General features: G+C 36.3%; 1 long non-coding RNA gene across 1 annotated transcript; it reads left to right on the forward strand.

Moving 5' to 3' along the window:
• The first annotated feature begins 16,851 nt into the window (after positions 1 to 16,851).
• Positions 16,852 to 18,189, forward strand: LOC141717377 (uncharacterized). The gene is made up of 3 exons (XR_012573617.1): positions 16,852 to 17,018; positions 17,140 to 17,217; positions 18,079 to 18,189. It is a non-coding gene; the product is annotated as an uncharacterized LOC141717377 (long non-coding RNA).
• Positions 18,190 to 21,617: the final 3,428 nt, after the last annotated feature.

The following is a 21,617-nucleotide window of genomic DNA, read 5'->3' on the forward strand; positions in this document are numbered from 1 at the left end:
GGACAAGCATCGGAAGATGACATAAGATTGATGACCTAAGCATGACCAAAGAGAAGTGTGTTGTTGGTTGATTAAGAACCACACAAAAATCACCATGGTTAAAAGGTAAATAATTAAAACAAAAGCCAAAAGCAACCAACCAACAAATCATTTCACCAAAACACAAGTTGACTTCACTTTTCTTCAAGAAAAGCTCTCGGCCTCTTTCCTATTTTAAGAAGAAAAAAACCAAAATCCAAGTTCCAAGCTTCATTAATTAGTGAGGTAATTATCTAAGACTCCTTATGCATAGATATAGCTATCCTATAAGTTTAAGCTTCAAATTACTTCAAAATCTCTTAATAAAATTCATGGAAGAAGAGGGTGAATAGTGTTTTTCAAGAACTTAAAATTTTGTTCTTCAGTTTTTGTTTAGATTAAGTTTGGGTAAGGACTTTCAAGGGTGATTCCAAGCTAATTAGTTACTCCTACTCACCAAAGAAGGTATAATCTCAAACCCTAGACCTACTTTTGTATATTTAGAGCTTTTGTGTTTAGTATGGTTCATGAGAAGATTGATTATTGAGTATTTAGAGATGTGTTGGTTTTGTGATTTGTTTAGAGTTGTAAATCTTGTTGATTAGTTAAAGAACTTAAGTAAAGCTTTTAGTTCACGATGGGAAGTAGTATAAATTTGGAAATATTGAGTTGTTGGGGCTGTTGTAGCATTGTAAGTATGGAGTTTGGTTGTATGTTTGAATTGTGGTTGATTGGTGGTTGATTTAGAGTAGGATAAAAATTTGTTATCGCGTAAACATAGCCGTCGTAATGTCCGGTTTACTTTAGACTGTTTTGTTCTTAACAATCAGGACCTGAGGACTCACTATTATGTTTTGACCATTGCTATGATTAGATAGTTCATGTTACGAGCTTCGTTTTGATATGTGGTTCATTTGAATCCAATGTACGGTTTAGGAAAAATGACCGTTTTAAGTAACGGCGTTTCGCGAACGAACCATTACCCCTCACCTTACTTTGAAACATAGGTTAAAGACCTTAAAAGACTAATTGGAGTATGAATCATTTATTTAAAGTGTATTAGGCAGTTGGTAAGGCACTCGCGAAAGAATCACCTTAAAACCCTTAATGGTTAATTTATTAAAAATGGTGGAGCCGAGGGTACTCGAGCGACTTAAGAGAATCGTTGAGCGCAAAGCGAGTGTTAGAGTCTAATTGGTTAAAGTATAGATTCATAAGCGACTTTGGTTTAATTACAACTTATATGTTGTTTATAGGTTACCAGACTCGTCCCAATCCATTTATCACCCCCAGTCGCTCAGGCAAGTTTTCTACCCGTTATACTGTTGTTGTGATGTATACATATGTATATGCATTATCTTGTGATAGATGCATGGTGGTTAATTAGCAAATCTTGCGATATATTGGAGCATGTGATATGGTATATATGCATATCTGTTTCGTAATCTTGATATATATTGTTGATTCAAATTCTTATAAGTTGCATAATACCTATGCTAGAGATAAGCAGTAGTTGCGTATACCCTTAGTATAGGGGACCCAAAGGTGAACATTTTCTAAACCGGGAGTCGATGTTCCCGAGTATAATATATATATATATATATATATATATATAGTTTTCAAAACTATTAATCGAATAAGGTTTATTCGATAACTTTATTTTATTTAATGAATATTATTTTGAATATTCATTCAAGGACTTATGACTCCGCTTATTTTATTTAATGAATATTATTTTGAATATTCAGTCAAGGACTTATGACTCCGCTTATTTTTATTTAATGAATATTATTTTGAATATTCATTCGAGGACTCATGACCCCGCTTATTTATTAAATAATATTCTTTATTTTATTAAAGAATGATGTTTTGACAATCAAACTTATTTTCGATTATTCAAATAAAGATCATACTTTCGTATAAGTATATCTTTGGTTATTAATATTCATTTCAAGTATGAGTTTTAAAAATTTTACTTCAATTATTTTTATAAGGATTATCCTTATGGGAATATTATTTAAATAATAATATTCAGATATTTTCTAATATATCGAGACTGATTTATTTTATTAAATCAGCATTACTCCAAACATTCTTAAAAAAAAATTCGAGTCTTCAAAATGATTTTAAAAGTTAGAGCGGATCCCAAAAACTCATTTCCTGATTTAAGATCTTCCTTTCGAAGGAGACTTGAATATTCGCTCAAAAATCTTAGGGATCCAGCTCTGTGGTGTATTTTATATTCGCAACGAGGTTGCTGTTTTGAGAAAATAATTTGATTACTTGTCCAATGTTCGGGAAGTAAGTCCATCTAATTGAGTCGGCATAAGCGACAGGTCGGGGTACGGTCTATGAAGGTGTAAGAGGTTAGGTGACAGTCCATCCACGCGTGAGTGGCCGGGTATCGGTCTAGCGCGAGGTCCTAATGCGGCCTGGGTGATGACCGGCGAGGAATTCATCCATCTACAGTAGAAAAGGTTACTTATTGGTATCTTTGCCTGATCAGCGAGATATCGGGTTTATGGCAAAATTCTTTTCTTTCCAAATTCATTGGATATTACAACTCTGTTCATACTTTACATGACAGAGGTTTTCAGGAAATGTATGAGATATATATATATATGGATATATATATCGGGACATAATGAAGTACCTCGTAACTTCATTTCTTTTGAATGATATTTCAAGGATTGAATCTAGTCAAATCATATCTTGTAGTCTCATCTATGTGATGAACTTTTGACACAGATTATACCTTGAACGGTGGTAGTTCAAGTAGTATTCGGAAAAGATATAAGTATATTAAAGTATCTTGTAACTTCATCTTTTAAACTTATATCTAGTAAATGATTATCTTATGCATGACAAAGATTTTTAGAAAAATGTTGAGACAAGGTTAGATATATGAGATCACCTTGCAACGATATTTTATACAGTTATAAACTGGAACTCTGTGTATATTATACATGTCAGAGGATTTCAAAGATTTGAGAAGTATATATGTATACTGAATATTTTGCGACTTCGTCGCATTAAAATAACAAACTTGGTTCATTTCTTCTTGACCAAGACTTTCATGAGTACTTTGAGAATGCTCATATATTGTTAATTATAATACATATTATTTCGGTGGGCTTGTTGCTCACCCTTTCTTTCTTCTTTCATCACACAACAACAGATAGACAAGATGAACAGGATCAAGCTCCCAATTCGCGAGCCAATAGGAAACGTTCCGCAGTTTCCTGTAGGCGTTGATGCCGTTGTAGCTGAGGTAGGGTCTACCAATAGGCTAGGCTTTCAACTTTTGTTGTACCAGACTTTTGTATATTTATGAATTGTAATAATGACAAAGAATGTGTAAATTTATTCAGAAACCCTTTTGAGGTGTAATGACTTATAATTGTGGAATAAAATGACTTGTGTTATTTTTGGTATTCATCTCTGAGACTATAACTTGTGGTGTGTGTGTATATTGTGGGGTCACGGTACGCAGGAGTTGGTTGATTATTAAGATTAAGTATTATTAAGGGAAATGGAACTCGTGACAACCCGGATCCCCGACCCTGGATTTGGGGGTGTTACAAGTGGGTAACTCTAACCGTTTTACTTTCCCTGTGTATTCATAATAAATAACTTGCGCTTAAATCGTTATTATTGCATCTGACCTTTCAGGTAGTGATGAGGACAAGCTCTTGAGGATTTTAAGAGAATTCAAATTGGCCATCGGATGGACTATAGCAGATATAAAAGGGATCAGCCCTTCGTACTGCATGCATAAAATTCTGCTAGAGGAAGGTAGCAAGAAAACGGTTGAGCAACAACGAAGGCTTAATCCTTTTATGAAAGAAGTGGTGAAGAAAGAAATTCTAAAGTGGCTAGATGCAGGAATCAAATATCCTATTTTTGACAGTTCTTGGGTGAGCCCCGTGCAATGTGTTCCTAAGAAAGGAGGTATTACCATGGTAGCAAATGAGAAGAACGAGCTCATCTCCACTCGAACAGTCATAGGCTGGAGGGTATGCATGGATTACAGAAAGTTGAATAAAGCCACAAGAAAGGATCACTTCCCTCTTCCATTTATTGATCAGATGCTTGATAGGTTGGCTGGTCATGAGTATTATTGTCTTCTGGATGGCTATTCGAGCTATAATTAGATTTGCATTGCACCAGAAGATCAAGAGAAGACTACTTTCACCTATCCATTCGGCACGTTTTCTTTCCGTAGAGTTTCTTTTGGCTTATGTGGTGCACCTGCCACTTTTCAGAGATGCATGATGGCTATATTCTCTGACATGATTTGAAATAATGTCGAGGTGTTCATGGACGACTTCTCTGTCTTTGGACATTCGTATGATGAATGCTTGAATAATCTCCGTTTGGTGCTCAAAAGGTGTGTGGAAACCAATCTAGTGCTCAATTGGGAAAAATGTCACTTCATGGTGGAACAAGGCATCATTCTTGGGCACAAGGTCTCTAGTAAGGGTCTTGAGGTGGATAAAGCCAAGGTGGGAGTCATTGAAAATCTTCCGCCACCTATTTCTGTGAAAGGAATCCGTAGTTTTCTTGGTCATGCGGATTTTTATCGGCGTTTCATCAAGGACTTCTCTAAGATATCTAAGCCCTTGTGCAACTTGCTCGAGAAAGATGTGTCTTTCAAATTTGATGATGAATGCTTGGCAGCATTCGAGACTCTCAAGAAGAGTTTGATCACTGCACCAGTTATTATGGCACCTGATTGGAGAGAACCTTTTGAGATGATGTGTGATGCAAGTGATTATGTAGTGGGAGCAGTTCTTGGGCAGCGAAAATCTAATATCTTTCATGTGGTCTACTATGCTAGTAAGACGCTAAATGGAGCCCAATTGAACTACACCACTACTGAGAAGGAGCACTTGGCTATAGTTTTTGTTTTCAAAAAAATTCGATCTTATCTACTTGGGACAAAGGTGAAAGTATTCACTGATAACGCTGCCATCCGCTATTTGGTCTCAAAAAAGGATTCGAAGCCTAGACTTATTCGTTGGATGCTCTTGCTACATGAATTTAAGTTAGAGATCAAGGATCGAAAAGGTACTGAAAATCAAGTAGCTACCCATCTCTCTAGATTGGAGAATCCTGATTCTACTTCACATGATAAGACATTGATCAATAATTCTTTTCTGGATGAGCAGTTGTTCGCAATTTAAGAGGAAGAGCCATGGTTCGCAGACATTGTGAACTATCTTGTTAGCAATATAATGCCTCCTAACATGAATCCCGCTCAAAAGAAGAAGTTTCTATATGAGGTGAAGTGGTACATACGGGATGAACCATATTTGTTTAGACAAGGAGCTGACCAGATCATCAGGAGATGTATCCCATTCTGTGAGATGGAGGGGATATTACGAGACTGTCATTCCACAGTTTATGGTGGACATTATGGTTGTGAAAAGACAGCAGCTCATATTCTTCAAGCAGGTTTTTTCTGGCCTACGTTGTTTAAGGATGCACATCAGTTCGTTTTAAGATGTGATCGTTGCCAAAGAGTTGGGAATCTTACCAGAAAGGATGAGATGCCTTTAAATGTGATGTTTGAAGTTGAGGTCTTCGATGTTTGGGGAATCGATTTCATGGGACCATTTATCTCATCCTGCAATAATTAGTACATATTGCTGGCAGTCGATTATGTCTAGAAATGGGTAGAAGTCAGGGCTTTACCGACTAATGATGCAAAGGTAGTGTTAAGTTTTCTTCATAAGCAAATATTCACAAGGTTTGGAATGTCGCGAGTTATCATAAGTGATGAAGGGTCGCATTTCTGCAATCGTAAGTTCACTTTTATGATGCAACGCTACAATGTGAATCATCGCATTGCTACTGCCTATCATCCGCAAACTAATGGTCAAGTTAAAGTGTCTAATAGAGAGATCAAGCGCATTCTAGAGAAAGTCGTTTGTTCGTCAAGGAAAGATTGGTCTTTGAAGCTCGATGAAGCTGTTTGGGCTTATAGAACAGCATACAAGACTCCACTTGGGATGTCCCCGTTTCAACTTGTCTATGGTAAGGGATGTCATTTACCTGCGGAGCTTGAGCATAAGGCTTATTGGGCATTAAAGAAGTTAAACCTTGATCTAGATGCAGCTAGGAAGAAGCGAATGCTTCAGTTAAATGAACTTGATGAATTTCAACTTCAAGCGTATGAAAACAACAAAATCTACAAGGAAAAAGTAAAAAGGTGGAATGACAGGAAGCTATCTCCTAAGTCATTCGTGTCGGGGCAACAAGTTCTTCTATTCAACTCTCGTCTCCAACTTTTTCCTGGAAAGTTGAAATCAAGGTGGTCTGGACCATTTATCGTCAAAACTATGTTTCCACATGGAGCGGTGGAGATTTTTTATAATGATCCGGGCCAAGCATTCAAAGTAAATGGTCAGAGATTGAAGCACTATTATGGGGATACGGCAAACCGGGAAGTGGTTAGTGCCATTTTATTGTCAACTTGATCGCATTACTCTACGTCAAGCTAATGACGTAAAAGAAGCGCTTCTTGGGAGGCAACCCAAGATATTAGACCATAGGAACCCTTAGAATGTAGTACTTTATCCAAAAACCCAAAAAAATCAGAAAAATGTGGCAGAATTTTTTTTTTCCAGAGACCTAGCAGCCGCCCGCCTGCTAGGACCAGGCGGCCACGTGCTAGCAGGCGCCCGCCTGCTGGTGCCAGGCGACCGCCTGCGGACCTGAATTTTGAAAAAATCGGTTTTCAGCCTATTAAAAAAATAGAAAAATAACAAAAACAAAAATCACAGACCACAATCCCCATTACCCACGATTTTCTTCCTACAAATTAGCCACAATCCCACTCCAAATCAATTTCTAAACCTAAGCCTACCCTATGTATACATACAACCTTATATTACACATCTCATATACTTTCAACTCTCAAACTCTCTCCTACACACTAAACAGAAACTCTCAAGCCCTTATTTTCAGTTTCCATGGCCCCAAAGAGATCAAGAACTATGGGTAGCAGCAGCACCAATCCGACTGCTACTGATTCTTCGAGGAGTACTGCTGCGAGGCCCCGATTGTTGGATAGGGCTGTTGAAGAGGAGTATACCAAGCTGCTTATTAAGCCGATTATGAAGGAGAGGGAGTTTTTGCCATCGGGGAGGGATGGTGAGTTGTTACCGATGATTGCAGAGAAGGGATGGATGACCTTCTGCGAGTCACCTAAGGCAGTCCCGATGAGTGTTGTTCGCGAGTTCCATGCGAAGGCCAATGCCGACAAGAATGGGTTTTCTGTTGTTTGTGGGCTTACTGTTGATTATCAGCGCGAGGCGATTCGCTGGGTTATTGGGCAGTGACAAAGGAAACCACATGAAGAGAATTAAATAAAAAGGCCCCTGAGGATTTTGACTCAGACTTGATTATTGCTACTCTCTGTCAGCCGGGCCCGGTGTGGAAGTTTAAGAGGGGATCCAACGATTATCGTTTTTTCCCTGTTATCGTGATGAACAGGTATGCTCGTGCTTGGAATGCATTTATTTATGCTAATATTCCTCCTTCTTCGCATGCACATGAGGTCACAGTTGAGAGAACCAGGTTGTTATGGGGGATTTTGAATGAGAGTATTATGTGGACCTTGGTGAGTTCATCTACCAAGGGATTTTGAAGTTTTTAAGGGGAAGTCGCAATACAATATCCCGTATGACTCTATTGTCACAAAGCTATGCAAGGCAGTTGGAGTCCAGTGGCCTTCTTATGAGCAGCTGCAGATGTCGGCCGCTCCTATTGATTCATCGATGATGAATGCGATGCAGGAGTGGACGGGTGGAGAGCCCGAGTCATATGGTTTGGGATATCACCTCCCAGGAGGACGTCTAGTAGCTGGGGCTACCATGGCTAGGTCCAGTCAGGCTCTGGGAGAGGCTAGTTCTTCGAGAGCCCAGGGAGGAGATGGTTCGGGATTGGCTGATGTCCAGTATAGGAGGCTTTCTAGGAGGATGGATGTGATGTATGAGTCACAGAGTAGGTTTGCGCAGGAGCTCACCCTAGCACTTGGGACTGTATTTAGAGGCCTTGGAGCTGACATCCAGTGGCTCATTTTTGGTGAGGATTCTGCTTATCCACCTCCTGACACTCCACCCTCTAAGGGTGATGATGATGATGATTCTTCTGAGTAGGTATACCCTGTGTTCCTTTCTATTACCTTCACCGGGGAAAATGAAGATTTTAAGTTTGGGGTGGTAGTTAAGGAACATATTTGTGTGTGTGTCATGTAGTTGCATTTTCATGTTAGTTTAGTTCATATAGTTACATATTTTTTCCATGTAATTTTTTTTATTTTATAGCTTTATTTATCATGTCATATAGCTCATGCATATACCATGATCCCTTTTGTGTTGCTTTACCGATTGATATGTGATATTGATGCGAGTTTAGTGATAGCGTTAGAGTGATGTTGAATCTTGTTAGGTTGGCATGCGTGCTAGAAACACTTGTAATTTCACTAAGTCTTAGACTATGCTTAAGGACTAGATTGTTGTCATGGTTTGATCGTTTTTGAGGTTAATCTATTGCTTATACTTAGAATGTATGATAGGCTCTTAATGATAAAAGGCATGAAAAGATAAAATTAGAGTAAAAATTGGAATGTATTGTTAGTGTGGCTAGGCATCAAATGGCTAGTAGCCGGCTCATATTGTATACGAGTAGTCTAGGGTTGAGCAAGATGGAGCGAAACGCACTTGCTCAGAAATCGAAAAAAAATAAAAAAAAGAGAAGAAAAGAAAAACGAAGAAAAAAAATGGTTTAATACATAATTGATCACGAGTGAGCTCTTTGGTATTCGAGTTATTAAGTTCTTAGGGGACTTTGTGCCTAGTGACCTAAGGCTTTTATAGTCTGGATCCGCTAACCTAACGCTCGCTAAATGGATACCATTGCATAAGTCTTTTGTGGACCTCACTCATTGCACGATCAAATAATCATTTGTTTATGTGTTGAATAAAAGCATGATTCCGTAATAAACTCATATGATCTTGAAGTGTTATAAGTAATTTTGTGTGTAGAATATATTCTTCGTAAAATCTTGTGATTGCCTTGAGGATAGTTAAGTTATGATGATTGATCTAGTTTCGAAGCATATCTGTTAAGCATTCGCATACACCACATTTCTAGTTGTATGTTAGCTTGCGTGATTTGATTGATCTCTAGTCGCCTAATTGCATTGTTGATATGTCATGTGTTGGTTGGTTTAGTCATCGCGATGGGGATCGTTGCATTCATATAGTTTGCATTCATGCATATTTTATTCTGAGTTTGAGTTTGTGCTGCTTGAGGACATGCATCGATTTAAGTTTTGGGGTGTGATAAGTGGCATTTTATACCACTTAGAGCGTCTTATAATGTCTTGAATTGATGTCTTGAACTCGAGTATTTTGTGTATTTAACGCGTTTTCGAGTATTTTTGCATTTCAGGGTATAACTTGCTTAAATAGGAGGATTTTATCAAAATAAGCTTTAGGAAGTACTTGGAATTAGTCTCGGGGAGTTGTGCGAAGAATTCAGCAAAATCAGAAGCAAAAATTGGATTTTTCCAGAAGGCTTGCAAGCGCCCGCCTAGAAGGAGCAGGCGACCGCCTGGTAGCAGGTGCCCGCCTGGAAGGAGGAGGCGGCCACCTGGGTGCGGGAAATTAAATTCTGGATTTTAGAATTCAAGTTATAATGGGCTTCTGTTGGCGCTGGTTCTTGTGGACTCTTATATAAACCTATTGGGGAGACGTTTTCAACAATAAGCAACAAGGAGAGAAGATCAAGAAGACCGTTTTAGCACATAACAACAAAGAAGAGGAAGCATATGTTTATCTTATGATTCTTTTAATTTGTTGTAACAGTGGATGCTAATTTTCTTTACTCTTTGAACCTTAATACTCTTGTGACGTACTCTGTTTTTAATAAGTATTTTTATTAGTTGATATCGTTGTGTTATTATCATGTTTTCATATGAACTCATGTTGATGATGAGTTCTATGATGGGCTAATCGTGATCATGGGGTCATAGCAGATTTACTATGGATTTCTTTAGTTAATTGTTTAATACCTTGGTATGTGGTGATTGTATGATATCTAGCATAGGTTGTGCTTATTTGTCTTATGTGCGTCGCGAACATGTAAGATAGCTTGTTAATCTCTTGTGAAGCGACAGTGAATCTTGAGATTTAGAACTTGCCATGCTAGCATAGGTTCATGTATTGTATGCATGATTAGTGGGTAACTCTAACCATTTTACTTGCCTTGTGTAATCATAATGAATAACTTGCGCTTAAATCGTTATATTGTCAAATTCTGTAGACATATAGGTTCTCAACATAATTGATGCCTATTCAACTTCTATCTTAATTTTGGATGCTTGGTAGAATGGTATTCGTACAACCAAAGTTGGCGTTGATCAGTTTCGTGTTGTTCGATTAATATCATCACCATTACATGCTAAGGGTAATAACAATAACTATTGAATGAAGTACTAATGAAGTTATGATCTCATGTGTATTTAATATTGTTAATTTAAGTGTTTAATTCTCGTAGTTAATATTAGTTAATCAATCTTAATTATTATTGTCTTGACATTGAAGAGTAATCATACATTGGTGAGTAAGTGTTAATTAAATATAATTAATCAGAGTCTTTATGGGAACGAACTAGAAATCATTCTATACTACTTGTGAACGCGTATACTTGCGTGATTTATTTAGCGAATGCTTTGTGCCTAACAGATTTATCCAATTATGCAACAATGATATGGCTATTATTCAATGCTAAGACGAATCACAATTTGGGTTTTGATTATACTACGATTAACTATTGAGAATTATACTAGAGTACATTAACTAAGAGATTAAGAGTGTTGAATAATATATGACACAAACATGGGATTCTAACTTCATTAAATACTTCTTTCAATAGCCTTATTATTCTTAACCTTAGCATGTAATGGTGATGACACTAATCAGATAACACGAAACTGCTAAACGCCAACTTTCGTTGCACGAATAACATACTACCAGACATCCACAAAAGAGATAGAAGATGAATAGACACCAATTATATTGAGACCTTATATGTCTATAGAATTTGACAACATAATGGCTTAATGCACAAGTTATCCCTCGTGATTACATATGGCAAGTAAGATGGTTAAAATTACCTATAAATCATACATAACAATAATACATGAACTTATGCTAGCATGGCAAGTTCTAAATCTTTAAACTCACTGTCACTTTATTAAAGATTAACACACTATCTTATAAGTTCGCGATGCTCATAAGACGAATAAGCACAACCAATACTAGGATATCATACAATCACCACACACTAAGCCATCGAAACAAATTAACTAAAGAAATCCATAAATAAATTGGCTAGAACCCCACGATAATGATTAGCCCATAATCAGATTCATCTTCAACGTGGGTTCCGATGAAAGTATGGTATAATAAACGTAGTCTTTATACTGAATAAATAATAAACCAAGTACAAAACAAGAGTATAGGTTCACGAATAAAAAAACTAGCATCCAAAGTTACAACTTAGAACAAAGAATCACAAGTATAAAACTAGATCTTCTTCGCCTTCGTAGGATTGTGCTATACGGTCTTCTTACGCCTTCTCCTTAGCTCTGGTATGTCTCCTTCTGAAAACAACCTTTATTTATGTATATATAGCAGCCCATGTAATAACCGCAATTTTTAGAATCTTTGAAACCCTGATGAATCGTAACTTTTTGCTGATTGTGCTGATTAAGGAAAATTATTAGACCACACTATATAGGAGTACTATTATGGAAATTCTGAGATCGTATTAGTATTCCATAAAGTAAATGAGTGTTTGTAAAGATCATTAGAATTCGGATTCGAACACTTTGGTTTTTCCCGAAAATCCACCAGATACCGAAAGGATTAAGTATAAGGTAACATAATTAAAAGGATTTTTATTTAAGGATTATAGCAGAGAATCATTAAAGGAATATAAAATATTAATAAAGGTTCAGGGAAGCCCAAGTAATAAGATCCCGGATATGATCCCTCAAACCATTAACGAGAACGAGAGTTAAGCGAACTGTAAAACAAATAAGCGGCCAAGAGACAAGCTTGTACAACAAGCCAAGGATTATGACATCATCAAACCACAAAGTGTGCACAAGTGGATGCAAGATGACATGTGCTTCATGACATAAGCATGGTTTATAAGATATTTAGCCAAGGATAATTTATGGCCATGTATTATGACCTTGGTTAATTAAATCAAGGATAGATTAACTAAACAAATAAAACATCTCACCAATTAACCAAGGTAAATCAAAGAAGCATTTCATTGCCCCATTTTTCAAAGCCTACTCTCGGCCAAAACCAGAGCAGTAACTTCGAACTACCATATATCCTTCAATGCTCACTCAAATAGTATGTTTTATAGGTCTTTTGAAAGGTATTGAGATTGTCTACAACTCTTGTTCACAAGTCTCGTCCAAATAAGCATGGTAAGACCCTCATTTGTACAGTTCTTGTAATCGGACTTTTAGAAATTTAAAAATCTGACTTTGTGTTTTTTGATCGTTTGTGAGATCCAAGCTTGTATAAGGATTAATCAAGGTTTTAAGGCTTCCTAGAAACTTTATCCTCACAAATAAAGGTATAAAACCTCTGGACCTTTAAGTACTAAGTTTGTTTGCTTGAATTTTAGGATGGTTTGGATGGATGAGTAGTTGTTTGAATGATTAAGCTTGAATTGAACTTTGATTGTTAAGTAGATTAGTTGATTATGGAGATCGTATAATATTGAATTGGATTTATATTCTTGATATTTTTTTGGCTAAGATCACTAGCCTAGGTTTGAATCTTGATGTTGTGGATGGATTGTAGTTGTAAGGGATTGATTTGGAGTGGTAAAAATATTTGAAATATTTAAGTTCTAGCCGTCATAATGCCCGATTTTCCTTAACTATTTCTGTGCTTAACTTTAGGACCCATGAACTCACTGTAAGATTTTGACCTTTTACATGTTTAGATATTTAATGTTATGAGCTTCATTTTGATATGTCTTTCGCCTAAATCCGAGTTACGAGCAATGAGAAACGACCATTTTAAGTAACGGCATTTCACGAGCGAACCCCGAAACCTCGAGTAAATTTGAGACCATAATTGAAACCCTTAAATGATTAATTGAAACACGAGAGTTTTATGTCTAGTGAATAAGGCAGTTAGTAAAGTTTTCGCGAAAGAGTCGCCTTAAAATTCATAACGGTTAATTTATTAAAATTGGTGGAGCCGAGGGTACGCGAGCGATTCACGCAAATCGTTAAGCGTATAAGCGACCGTTAGGGTATGAGTGAGTTTTGACTAGTTTCTTAAGCGACCGTGGTCTAATTCCGGCATATGTTGTTGTTCATAGATTACCGGACCCACTCTAAGCTTAATTCTACCCCGGAACACTTAGACAAGTTTTCTAGCAGTTATTCTATTGTTGTGATGTAAATATATTAATGCATTATCTTGAGATAAGTGCATGGTTGTTATTAGAAAATCTTATGATATATTGGAGCATGTTGATATGCTATATATATGTATGTTGTGAAATCTTGATATTTTATTATCAATTCAAATGCTTATAAACTGTATAATACCTATACTAGAGATAAGCAGTAGTTGCGTATACCCTTAGTATAGGGGACCCAAAGGTGAACATTTTTCTAAACCAGGAGTCGATGTTCCCGAGTATAATTTATGTATATATATATAGTTTTCATAACTATTAATCGAATAAGGTATATTCGATAGTTTTGAATAATAATCAAATATTATTTTCGATTATTCAGATAAAGATTTTACTTTCGTATAAGTATATCTTTCGAAAATTATTATTCGTTTCAAGTATTATTTCCAAAAACTTTTACTGGATTTATTTTGATAAAAGCTATTATTTATTAAAATATTATTTAAAGAATAATATTCAGATATTCTTCGATTATTTTGTAACTGAATTATTCTATTAAATCATCATTACTCCAAACATTTTCAAAAATGGTTTCGAGTCTTCAAAATGATTTTAAAAGTTAGAGCGGATCCCAAAACTCGATTTTAATTTAAGATCATCCTTTCGAAGGGAATTTAAATACTCGCTCAAAACCTAAGGGATCCGGCTCCGTGGTGTATTTTTGGCGCAACGAAATTGCTAATTTGATAAAAGAGTTTGATTACTTGCCCAACATTCGGGAAGTAAGCCCAATCAAAATGCGTTGGCAGAAGTGACATGGGCTCAGTGGGAGTCCATCAAGGTGTAAGTGGCTGAGTGGCAGTCCATCAAACCTTAAGTGGCTGAGTGGCAGTCCAACATAAGGTCCTAATGCGGCCAGGGTGATGACCAGTGGGTAATTCATCCATCTACTAGTAGAAAAGGTGACTTAATTGGTATCTTTGCCTGATCAGCAAGATATCAGGTTATGCCAAGGTTTTCTTCTTTCCAAATTCATTGGGTATTACAACTCTGTTTATATTTTTTATAACAGAGGTTTTCAAGGAAAGTATGAGATATATATATAGGTGTATATACATCGGGACTTAATGAAGTATCTCGTAACTTCATTTCTTTTGAATGATATTTCAAAGATTGATTCTATTCAAGTCTTATCTTGTAGTTTCATCTATGTGGTGAACTTTTGAAACTGATTATAACTTGAATGGTGGTAGTCCAAGTAGTATTTTGAAAAGATATAAGTATATTGGAGTGTCTTGTAACTTCATCTTTTCAACTTATATCTAGTTAATGATTATCTTATGCATGACAAAGATTTTCAGAAAAACGTTGAGACAAGGTTAGATAGATGAGATCACCTTGCAACGATATTTTTATACAGTTATAAACTGGAACTATGTGTATATTATGCATGGAAGAGGATTTCAAATATTTTGAAAAGTATATATACATATATACTGAATATTTTGTGACTTAGTCGCGTTAATATATCAAACTTGGTTCATTTTTGCTTGACTAAGACTTTCATGAGTAATATGAGAATGCTCATATATTGTTAATTATTATACATGTTATTTTGGTGGGCTTGTTGCTCACCCTTGCTTTATTCTTTCATCACACAACAACAGCTAGGCAAGATGAACAAGACCAAGCTCCCAATTCGCGAGCAGTTAGGAATTGTTCCGCAGTTTCCTGTAGGCGTTGATGTCGTTGTAGCTGAGGTAGGAACTACCAATAGGCTGGCTTTCAACTTTTGATGTACCAGACTTTTGCATATTTATGAATTGTATTAATGGCAAAGAATATGTAAATTTATTCAGAAACCCCTTTTGAGGAGTAATGACTTATAATTATGGAATAAAATGAGTTGTGTTATTTTTGGTATTCATCTCTGAGACTATAACTTGTGGTGTGTGTATATTATGGGGTCACAGTACGTAGTAGTTGGTTGTTTATTCAGATTAAGTGTTATTAAGGGAAAGGGAAATCGTGACAACCCGGATCCCCGACCCCGGATTTGGGAGTGTTACAGAAATGGTATCAGAGCCAAACGTTATAAATCTCAGAGATGATGTGTCATTAAAATAATAAGTTCAATAAGATAATAAGAACTCTTGCCAAGTTCATAGTCGGACTACTTAATGTAGTACTGACAGTTAAAACCCTAACGGGAAACCTTATGAATATCGTGATAGAAGCGTAGTTCGTTATCGTATATGATAGCAGGACTAGGAACCCTAAAGTTCAAGAGAAATAATACGATGATGTTTTACTACATATTGGGGATCGGATTATGGATCCAATGGAGCACCCTAACGAGGGACCAGATGATGTTCATATTGAGAATGTAGCTATTTAGGATGTTATCCCAGAAGGGATTGTTGCTGAGGAGGACCTCGTGAAGGATCCTAACAAGATTGAAAAGATGATCGCTAAGGAATTAATGACCGTAGTCAGGGTGACTACCAGGGATAGGATTGGCCGGTTACTACCATAGGTTCATTCCAGTTTGCAAAGATAGCAGCCTCTTTAACGCGGCTTACTTGTAAGACTGAGAAGTTTGAATATACAGACAAATACGAGAATAGCTTCCAAGAACTAGAAAAAAAAAGATTGGTGGCGGCCCCTATGTTGGTGTTGCTAGATGGAAAAAGAGATCTTATGATTTGTAGTTGTAAGAACCCTGATTTTTGTAATATTTTAAAACTTCTGTGAATAGTAACTTGAGCTGATTAAGTAATACGTATGGGGATCATCATAAAATGAATAGTGGAATTTTAAGAATCCGAGATCATATTCTTGTTTATCGAGGAAAATAAGTGAATGTAAATGCCGACGGAATTCGAAGATATACGATTATACTACGTGTTTTCGTATCCGTAAAGAATGGCGTAGAACCGGGAATACTATGTGAAATAAATAATATATCAAGGTATTTCTATGATCAAGAGAAGGAATGGAATTGGTTATAGGATTATAAGCGATAAAAGAAATCGCTACGAAACAAGTCGTTATACGTGGAAACTATCGGAATGGAACGACGATTGCATTTACGATAAATAAACGAATGAGAAATTAAATCCCATGCAAGTTGGCCATGCATAACCAAGTCCTAACTAGTAGTTAGGAGTGTAACTAGATGATTAGAAGCTAACTAGAATAGTTAGTGGAATAGTGTTGAATAGTGATGGTAGACAAACAAGTACACAAGCCATACTTCTCCCTTTTCTCACTTCACCACACAATCAAACCAACCCATACCTTTGCCAAATTATTGTCAAATCTGCTGCATACATCCCATATATTCATTATACACTCCCACACTTTAGCCACAAAAGAAAACAACCACTTTTCCCTCACTTAAAGCTCTCCCATTTTTCATTCCAGCAGTTCGGATTTTCTGAGCAAGGGAGAAAGAAAAATTCATAACTCAAAATATACTCATTCAAATATCATGAAATTTTTACCATAGCTTCTATATATCATGGGTAAGCTTCGTACCAAATTTCAGCCTCAAATTATGTTTTTTCAATTTTATAAAAATGTTTGAATGAGCTGCTGAAAAGTAACTCCGAAATTCTAACTTGTTTCTTGGTTTTGTTTCTTAAGGATCTAGCCCTTATAAGTGTTTTCTAAGAAAACCAAGCCTCAATCATCCTAGAACTAACCTTCCTAGTGTCCAAGAAGGTATAACTTTCAACCCTTTAAGGTTTTATGGTTGAATTTAAGAGTTATGTTTGTTGTAGTGTTAAGATCCAAAGGATTGTGTTTGTTTGAGTTTGTATTGATTATGTTCTTGCTAAAGGCTTGAGATGTTGAGTTGTAATCCATGTATGTGGTACTAGATAGAGCATATAAGGTTCATGTGGGTGGATCTTGAGAAGTACTTGTGTTTATGATGGTTATAGGTAGTGATTGTGTTAAGATCAAGTAGTAGAAATTGAGTTTGGGCATTCTTGCACTTAATCTGTTTTCTGCAGGACATTCGGCCATGAAAATGGTTAAAATTTGAAAACCACTGGCCATGAATAGATAGATATTGTTTTTTTGTTTCTATACATGTGTAGATCATCATGAGGAGATTTACGGTTTAGGAGTTATGGTCGTTTTAGTGTAAAACATTTCTGCGATTAGCCAACTACACTTAAGTCCACTTGCATGGTGATTTTGAAGAACTTAAAATAATTTCGAGATTCTGGAAAAATTATGAAAAATGGATATGATAGTAGAGAAGACTGTCCAAAACGAATTTTGAGAAAAAATTAATTTTTAGATTTTATAAAAATATTTTGGTAAAGCGAGCGCAAGCGAGAAACGCATAAAAATCTAGTTTTGACGCGCGTTTTCTCACGTTCGAGCTTAAAACTCGAAATGGACCTTCTAAAGCGAACGATCGATTTCAAAACTCGGCCATGTTATAAAGTGAGAATATAAGTGTTGAGAATGTGACGATCGGAGATTCTTTATACTTGAGTAGTTGCGAAAGTTGCTTAATAAAAGCGAGACGTTAATCGCGTACTAACTTAGACCGTTGGTTCTTGTTTATAGATCGCCAACCAAACACCAGAGACCATACCACTTCGATTACTCGAGGCAAGTTTTCGAAACCTTATCTCATACTATCCATGCTATATACATACTGTTGTGATATTGATGTCATGATTTACAGTTCAAATATATATGCTTGTCTATGATATCAATGCATACGAATTATGCGATTGTTTACGAAAACAAATTTCGTTTTACATGAGTATGAGAAATTGAAACGTATTTCAAATATAATATAGGTTAATGGGAGTTGGAAATATTTTAATAACGATTTAATTCCGGAGAGAGCCGAACGCGAAAGATTTCTATTTCGATAAACAAAGTACGTTCGTGTAATTTATATATCAAGCGAACGATTGAGATTTTGACTTAAACTTCGAGAAATATTGGTTTATTCATTTAAGGGACACCCTTACTTGATTGATTATTTTATAAAGCGATACTTAAGGGATTATTAAATATAAAGAAAGTATTTAAAAATATACTGAATAGTTTATAAATCATTTCACGTTATTTAATAAAGATTTAACTATTCAAAGAGCAATTATAGGATACCAAATCCTGTTATGATTATTTGATTAAGGTGTCTCCATTTGTTGGACCTTATTCAGAAATATTTTGTATTTAAGGTTTTTTATCAATTCATTGAACCTTATACAAAGATGTTTTATTTATAAGATTTTATCAATTCATTGAATCCCTCTTAAATTATTATGAGACCTTAGATATTTAATATCTTCGGACTTCTAAAAACTTATTTAAAAATAGACATAATTCCCAAAGGTACTTTCTAAATTATTCAAAACTCTTGAAAGAGATTAATCATTTGAAACGTATCAAAACCTTAGGGAACTTAGTCTTGAAGCATAAGAGTTTTGCTTCCTCGTTCAATAAAGAACAAGTGAGTAATATACGTGTCACCCTACTACAGATAGGGATTTGAAAATGATTTTAAATTCAAAAATCCGACAACTCCCATAGATCAATTGAGTTAAAAGTGATGAATAAAACATCTTATTTACAGGTCAACTTTTAACGACCTATTCCTTCGAAAAAGGATTTTGAGCAAAAGATATAACTGTTTTGGGACTGGAATGTGGCCTGCCCGGCACAGAGTGGTATCGGGCAGTGACCAGGCGCGGAGTGGCGCATTATGCAAGCGCGGAGTGGCGCATTGTACGGTTATATGGTCTATGTGACCATTGACTTTCGGACTTGCACGGCAATGGGCAACCACCGTGTAGTGTCTTGATGAGCCCAAAGGCAGCTAGGTTTGTATTCCTTCTACTAGTAGAGAAAATTTCGTACTCGGCTGATCACCGATACGTGGTTTATTCCAGTATAGTCCCTTTCTTCCATTTTGGAAAAACTGTTGTGAAATATACAACAGATAGCCGATAAGGCTGAGTTTTAAACAAGGATATTGATGAATATATATCAAATCTATTTGAGAAATCTGCTGATAAGGCTGAGTTTAAATAAGGATGTTGATGATTATATATCAAATCCATTTGAGAAATCTGCCGATAAGGCTGAGTTTAAATAAGGATGTTGATGATTATATATCAAATCCATTTGAGAAATCTGCCAATAAGGCTGAGTTTTAAATTGGGATGTTGATGAATATATCTCACACCCATTTGAGAATCTTGGTTCGAGTAACATCTTGAGATTTTGAAATAAAATGAGTACGAGTATAAAATGATTTTGAGAAAGAGATGAATACAAGTATTCAGTGGATATACTATTGTAGTTGACTTTGAGAACATTATAAATTTGATAAGCATATAAACTTTCAGAACGCTTTGGAGATACAAAGTATAATTATTGGTTTTATTTATCCTTACATACTTAATTATGGGGATATATACCTTGCTGAGCTTTAATGCTCACCCTTGCTTTTATATATCATATCACAACAGACTACCAGCATGGATCAGACCAGGACTGCTGTCCGTAGGCGGGTAAGGAACGCTCGTGAGTTCCGTAGGCTTTTTGTGCGCCAGCCCCGTCAGGTAGATAAGTGGAAATGATTTATTTGATAATGTTTCCAAGCATATAACCTGTGTGTATGTGAGTTTGAATAAAAGGTCGAGTAATATTGTGAAAAGAGAATTATTTAATTAATAAGTGATCGTAACGACCCGAATTCACGACCTTGGATTTGGGGGTGTTACAGAAATGGTATCAGAGCCAAAGGTTATAAGTTTTGGAAGCAGTAAGAGTAAAATGGGTAGACTGAGGATCTAAAAGTTAACAAGAACTCTCATCGAGTTCGTAGTCGGATTACTATGGAGTAGTCGCGACGGTAGTACCCAAGGGGACCTTAGCCTTAAGAGTTGAGGCATTGGTTGAGTTATTAACAGTCGATTGAAAAGCCAACATTAAGGGAAGAGAATGAGTTGTAGCACTCAGAGAAAAGATTGCTAAGAGTTATATGCGAAAGAGAGTCCATTGGTTGAGCCAATAGAGTTTGTTGATGGACTACCAGGAGTTATGTTGAAGTGTTTATGTGAAGTGTTATACGGAAATTGATGGAATCGTTTAAGATCGACATAATGAGGAAATGAGAAAATTGTACATGATTTTTTTTATAATGTTGATATAGAAGTGGAGCTAAGTCTCCGGAGAAAGCGGGATGAAGACGATACCCCAATACCGTAGGTTGATTGGAAAACCCGAGTCTTGCCACTCACAGCTCTTTATAGAGTGTCCTTGAGGAGACATATTAGGCAAGAATCAAGATGCTTAATTCTTTTACTATTAAGGTTATTACGTTACCTGAATTGGTTGAAAGTATTGTTCCGATAATAAGGGTTCAATACATGACGAACAGCGATTCTACCAAGAAGGGTATTCGCTATACCATTGAGGAATCTATGTCCTATAAGGAAGATTTTAGCGTGTCCCAAGATGAGAATGCTATGCGATAATACGAAATCATTTCGTCCGTTAAGCCATTATGGTTCGACACGGAAAGCGAGAATCGACAGAATAATTTCTGAAAAGTTTCATGCTCATGCAATCAACGCAGCAAGCTCCGAACTACTGGAGGAGAAGACCAATAAGTCTGACGCAGAATTCCAAGAGTGGGATGTCACTAGGAGCTACGTGTATATTCTCGGCAGGATGTCGTCTTTTGTTAACGCATCAAATCAGGTGTGTGGGCACAACGTTGCGAGTAACTAAAGAGGAATAAAGAATGTATTTGTGACAAAGTGAGTTATTAAGCGACTTTAACATAATGAGTAGAGACGCGAATAATGTTATATTGGTGATCTTTTATAATAGCATAACGATGCCACCCCGACATATTGGGAAACTAGAGCAAACCCTGCTGAATTGGTAAACCAAAATAACCAAGAACACGAGGAAGTCGAATATAATGAATTCGGCTTAGAGGATTACAATGAAGAAGAAACTATGGATACTAACGAGGGGGAAGGCCAGAGAGGAAACCCCATGGACCAAATTATGAATCTTCTTCGAGAGAATTTAAATTGTCACCCTCAACCCAGGTGGATCATGTTCCAGTTACT

This window comes from Apium graveolens, chromosome 4, assembly GCF_009905375.1.
Source record: "Apium graveolens cultivar Ventura chromosome 4, ASM990537v1, whole genome shotgun sequence".
Classification (NCBI taxonomy): domain Eukaryota; kingdom Viridiplantae; phylum Streptophyta; class Magnoliopsida; order Apiales; family Apiaceae; genus Apium; species Apium graveolens.